We start from the raw sequence: 7091 nt of genomic DNA on the forward strand, positions 1-7091 counted from the left end.
ACAGTAATAATGAGGTGAGAAAGCTCAGGAAGCAGTTATCCCTGCTAGCAAGAGAGAAATCAGATCACACTGCCAGAGGAACAGCCATGTTTACTCCATAACACAAGAAAGAAAACTGGAGCAATCAAGATCAAATCTTACATATCTACAAGACTATTACCTTTTTTAGTACAATGGCAGTGTGGCCAACTTAAAAAAAGTTTTGGCGAAAGTGCGGATAACTTGACTTTCCCTTGTGTATATATACATATATATATATATATATATATATATATATATATCATCATAGATATATATATACTGAATTGGCCACAAGGTCCATTTTGGATATAATTACTGTTTTGTTCTAGTATCTTCTGCCATTTTGTGGGCAGATCCATTATTTCTTGTCTTTACAGGTGAAAAACTCTTCCAAGTAAACTTTTACATCCTCTTCAGAGTTAAAAGTCTGTCCATTCAATAAATTTTGAAGAGACCAAAAGAGGTGGAAATCTGAAGGCACACGATCGAGCGAATATGAAGGGTGTAGACTAGCATTGCTACAATTAGCAAGTGTCAGACACTTCTGGTAGATCACTGGTCACAGTACACATCTGAACTAATGGTTCTGCCCAAGGGTGAGAGAGCTCATAAAAGACAACACCCTTCCTATCCCACCAGACTGAAGTCATAACCTTCATCAGGTGAAGTCCCCCCTTTGAAGGTTGTTTGTGGGAACTTGCCACCACTTCCATGATTGTGATTCACATTGTTATAAACAATGTTTTGTTTTGTTTTTTTCCCCATCACTATTCCTTTCTAAAAGGGAGTGTTTTCTTTATATTTTTGCAAGTAATCACAGATGGGAATCTGTTGAATGAGGTTAATCCCATTCAGATGATGTGGGACCTGAATATCAAACCTGACATAATCTTGTTGACACATGGTTTTCACCACTCGATTTGAATATATGGAGAATATCTGCAATCATCCTAGGTGTATAATGAAGGTTAATGCCAACTTACTCCATTTTGTCATTGTTAATCTCAGTTAGCCCAAAATTTCCCAATCAAAATCAAACCACTTCTGGCACACAAATTGCATAAGAGCAATCTCTCTGTACACAGCACATATCCTCCTGCAGGTTTCCACCACTTTCTAGCTTTATTAAAATAAAAAATTATTAAAATTAAAAAGTATGAAGTCTCACGATTCGTTTTGCTTCTCCCTTTTTAAGGTGATCTCAAGCACACAAATTACTATGAACTATGCTGAAGTGTCAAGTATCTAATGAGTGCACATACACAAGGGACAGACTGAAGTAGCTAATTATTAGAGTGATTGAAATTCAGTGTTGACAATTTTGTTTTATATATCATGCATTTTGTTAGAAAATAGTGTTACTAACTGTATGTTTTTAATGGGTCAATAAGTGGCTTATTGAATAGCTGATGCTGAGAGTAACTCTGACAATATAAATTCCACAAGATATTTTTGTTTGGACTGATAGATGGGAGATTGTTACCTCAATTGGAAACAGGCATTAGTTGCATCAGGAAAGGCATCCGCTGCAGAAAAAAGACACTCATTTGATCTATGCAAGCATGGAAAACAAACATTAAAATCATCATCATCATTTAACGTCCATTTTCCATGTTTGCATGGGTTAGATAGTTGGACATGGAGCTGGATAGCCAGAGAGCAGTCCCAACTCCAGTTGTCTGTTGTGGTGAGTTTTCTATGGCTGGATGCCCTTCCTAATGCCAGCCACTTTACAGAGTGTACTGGTTGCTTTCTATATGCCACCACCACAGGTGCATTTATGCAGCACAAGTGCATTTTATGCAGCACCAGCACCAGTAAAGGACAAGCCTGAATGTATGGATGATAGCAATTTTACTTAGCTTGACGCATCTTTTCAAATACAGGAAATCACCACAACTCTCAGTCCCTTGTCATTTTCTCAGTAAAGCCCAGTGTCTGAAGATCCTTTCTTACAACTTTGTCTCATATCTTCTTGGGTCTACCCCTTCCACAATTAGAGCTTAGCACTTCTTTATGCAGCTGTCCTCATCCATATGCAGATGATGATATATATGTATGTATATATATATATATATATATATATATATATATAAATTCCCAGGATTCCAGAGAATCAGGTACTTAAATAGTAAAGTACTAATTTAAAGACAAATACGTACTTACTAAAGTAAATACAGATTGCTGCTAAATTAATTCTACCACATTTGACTAGTTTGTCAAGTCGTCAACTATCTCTCTCTCTACATATATATAGATATATACTAGATTATCTGTGACCCGTCGGGTCACCTGGAAAGTTTCTCAGCAACAAGGTTTTGTTTTGTAAGTTTTTTTCTTTTCTTTTTCAGGTTATTTTGCATGCTTTCAACAAATGTGACATCGAAATTACACATAAATAGCGCCTTTCCCCAGAAAAGGAAAGATTTGGCTGCTATTTCTTGCATGCCCTACTACCACATAACAGGTATTTTGGGTCCGTCATCGCAAATAGCTGTTACGTGGTAGCAGGGCGTGCTAGAAATAGCAGCCAAATCTTTAGAGGTGAGATACATTGAATGCACTCAAAAAAACCTATGGAAAAAAATTATTTCACACCAAGATTATGAACGCGTCTTTTACAAAATTTTTACCATATTTTTAAAGTCATTTTCACTTAAAAATATGCTCAAAAAAATTTTGTAATGGTATTCAGTTGAAAATAAATTTTAAAATCATTAAAATATCATGTTTAAAGAAAGCTAAAATATAAATACTTACTGTACAAACAACTTACATTTTTGAAATCACATTTACTTAAAAACATTTCTAAACGATTAAAATATTGTTTAACAAAGGCGAAAACAGAAAAAACAAATTGTATTTTTTCGTTGTCAAGTCACTGTGTCTAATCAAAAAGTAAGAGTTTCTTCCCTTTCAGAATATTTTCCAATTACGCAGTTTTGGGTATTTATACCCCGAAAACCCCTAATATCTCAACAACCACTTGTCCAATTTATGCAAACCTTGTTTTATTCCATTTGTATTCACATACTAATTCATAGTATTTTCCCATTATGTGCCAGTTTGGCTGGATAACATTGCAAGCAAGATTTAAGCTCACTTTTAATGTATTGTAAATAGATAGATGACTTTACAAACTTATTAAATGTGATTTAATTTAGCAGCAGTGGTTTAGTCAATAATTCTATTTAAAAGTTTAATATTCTAAACATCTGCTGAGAGTATCAATTGAAATGTTTTTAGAAAAGTAGACATTGAAAATACAATTGTTTGAATGAATTATTAGAAAAACATACCTTATTATAACATATGTTTTCATAGACTTTAGTAATGATTTCAAACGAAATGCCACTAAGCATTTTATCCAGCGTGCTAATGTTTGTGCCAGCTTGCCGCCTTCATAGACTTTAATAAAAAGCAATGTAGTTCCACAGAAATGAGTGGGTCAAAAGTTGCACACAAAATAAGTTCAATAGGCTCTGGAACTGTTAAAGACAGGCTTCACTTTTTGAAAAATTGAATAAAATAATGATGAATACACATATTTGTATATGAAGATCAAAATGAATAATAATGTGATATAAATGAAATGTTCAACATTTTGGTGCATGACTTTTGGCCCATCCTGTAGAAACAAAAAGTTAAACATTCTCATTAACCAGTTTTTGTTTGTTAGTTTTTTAGCATTTAATCAGCAAGGAGAGAGGCAACATTCAAAACCATTCTGATTTTTCAGGGTGTCTGAGATTGATGGAAGTAAGCTCTTGACAAACACAAAAGACCTGTCCCTATACATCAAATGTTTACAACAGAATTTACTCAACTGAAGGCCTCCAAGCTTCAAGAAATGGTGTTAAGCAAATGATGGATTAAATCACCACTCAAAAACTCCAGAAAGTTAGGAGGCACAAAAACCAATAAAACACAAGGCATTTTATTCAGAATCTTTAACAATTCTGCCAATCCTCTTCTTTAGACTAGTACTTTACTTTTTCAACCCCAAAAGGATGAAAGGCAGTATCATCTTTAGCAGTAAATATTTCACTTTGGTGCAAATGCTATTGTTAAATGAATCAACTTTGGTACAATATTGCTGCTTACTTTATAAATCCTGGAGGAAGCTGAGCTCAGAACAAAGAGGTACTAAGGCTATATAAATTAATACTTTCAGACAAAAATATCTTGTGGTGTTTATTCTACCCAAGTGTCACAAACACTCCACTGTCACTCTCAACATCAGATATTCAATAAACCAATGATTGACCCTTTGAAAATCTATAACTACCCTATTTTTCACAAAGTCAGAAACCAAAAAGTTCTGGCTTATGTATTCACAAAACATGATACATAAAAATCTTTCTAAAGTAGTTATCTTTGAAAAGTTAACATGAAGACCAACTATATTTTTGCCCATTCCACCCCACAAAAAAGAGAGAGACATTTAAGAAATAAAGACACAACAAATGGTATAAACAAGAAGATTATTCTTACCAAGAGTTAGTTGAATAAATAATATATTTTAGCAGGAATTTTAAAGTATGTGAAAAATATCTTCAGTTGTGTTTTGAAAAAAAAATCAAAATACAATTGTCAAAACTTTGATTTAGTTCATATACATAATGAAGATAAAGATAAATGAGGATGTATAAAATATTTAATTAGTTTAGTGACAAATATTCTCTGAAGATCTGCTGTTCATCTCTCTTGAGTTTCTTTACCACTGTCAAGTACTGATTTATTCCAAGGTGATCATAGTTATATTAGATGAATTGTCAAGTTTTTTTTTTTAAATCTCAAGGTAAGTGAAGTGTGAGAGGATTGAAAAACTGAAAATGTGTGAATAATGTTAAATAGATTTGGAGTGAAAGGATGTTTTATCATGAGCAAAGCTTCTTGATAAGACAATGTAGATTTCAAATTACTTATATTAATACAACTGGTTTTATATAATATATATGATATGACGTGGTGAAATGAGCTAATAAAATAGTGAATGCTGTGATGAGTTAATGTAATTTTAAGGTGCATAAATAATATCAATTTAATTCTGCTAATGTTTTGTCAGAAGGGAAGACTAGTTTCAATATGATTATAATTAGTTTAATCAACCCAACCTCAAAGCATTGAAAGACAAAATTAACTTCAGTAAGATGATGTAAATCAGAAACCATAAAGTTCTCACTTATGTATTCAACATATTAATTTTGTTAATAGGCATGTCATCGGTAAACATAATACCTAAATTATTGCAACAAAGAAATATTTTCACCACCTCGTCCCAGGTTTTCCTGGGTTTACCTCTTCCACGGGTTCCCTCAACTGCTAGGGATTGGCACTTTTTCACACACCTATCTTCATCCATTCTCGCCACATGACCATACCAGCGCAATTGTCTCTCTTGCACACCACAACTGATGCTTCTTAGGTCCAACATTTCTCTCAAGGTACTAACGCTCTGTCGAGTATGCACACTGACATTACACATCCATCGGAGCATACTGGCTTCATTCCTCGCGAGCTTACGCATGTCCTCAGCAGTCATGGCCCATGTTTCACTGCCATGTAGCATGGTTGTTCGTACACATGCATCATACAGTCTGCCTTTTACTCTGAGCGAGAGGCCTTTAGTCACCAGCAGAGGTAAGAGCTCCCTAAACTTTGCCCAGGCTATTCTTACTCTAGCAGTTACACTTTCAACGCACCCACCCCCATTACTGACTTGGTCACCTAGATAACGGAAGCTATCAACTACTTCTAGTTTTTCCCCCTGGAAAGTGACGGAAGTTGTTTTCTGCAGATTTTCAGAGTTTATTGCTCCTGAGCATCTGCCACATACAAAAACTATCTTCCCAGTTAGCCTTCCTTTGACATTGCTGCACCTCTTATGTGTCCATAGCTTACACTGGGTACATCTTATAGAGTTTCTACCTACACCTTTTCTACAGATCGAGCAGGGCCATCTTCCTGAAGACATTTGTGGTTTGTCTACCTTCCTACTTATTAGTACTTTGGTTTTAGCTAGGTTGATTCTAAGGCCCCTCGATTCTAAACCCTCCTTCCACATCTGGAACTTCTCCAGTTCTGATAGTGACTCAGCAATTAGAGCAAGGTCGTCAGCATAGGAGCTCCCAGGGGCAACCTGTCTTGAATTCCTCCGTAATTGCCTGGAGGACTATGATAAATAGGAGGGGGCTGAGTACTGAACCCTGGTGGACCACAACCTCTACTTTGAATTCTTGTGTGTACATGTTGCCAACCCTAACCTTACTTACGGCATCCCTGTACATGGCTTGCACAGCCCTCACCAGCCATTCATCTATCCCTAGCTTCCTCATTGACCACCAGATAAGGGATCGGGGGACCCTGTCAAAGGCTTTCTCCATGTCAACGAAAGCCAGGTACAGGGGCTTATCTTTGGCTAGGTATTTCTCTTGCAGCTGTCTCACCAGAAATATGGCATCAGTGGTGCTTTTCCCTGGCATGAAACCAAACTGCATTTCGTCCAAGTTGACTCTCTCCCTAATCAGTTGGGCTATGACCCTCTCTGTAACCTTCATTACCTGATCCAACAGCTTGATACCTCTGTAATTATTTGTATCTAGGGCGTCTCCTTTACCTTTGTAGCAGTTGACTAGTGTGCTGCTACACCAGTCATTGGGTATGACTCCTTCGTGTATCACCTGGTTAACTATATGGGTGACTAGGTTATAGCCGACACTGCCAGATATTTTGAGCATCTCTGCAGTAATTCCTGATGGGCCTGGGACTTTCCCTGTCTTCATGCTTCTAATTGCCTTAACTACCAAAGAATTGTCAACTCAGATGGCTGGTCCCTCTGTTGGGTTGACATTCGGCAGACTCTCTTTATCCCATTCATTTTCTTTATTTAGCAACCTTTCATAGTGGCATCTCCAAACCTCTCTCTTTGCATCCTCATTTAGCGCAAGTGAACCATCATCCATGCGGACACATTTCTCTCCTACCACATCACGATTCTCTCTCACACACTGTCTTGCAACACGAAATACCTCAAGTCTTTCATCCTCACGGCGCAGAACATTGGCAAA

Source organism: Octopus sinensis, linkage group LG3, assembly GCF_006345805.1.
Source record: "Octopus sinensis linkage group LG3, ASM634580v1, whole genome shotgun sequence".
NCBI lineage: Eukaryota > Metazoa > Mollusca > Cephalopoda > Octopoda > Octopodidae > Octopus > Octopus sinensis.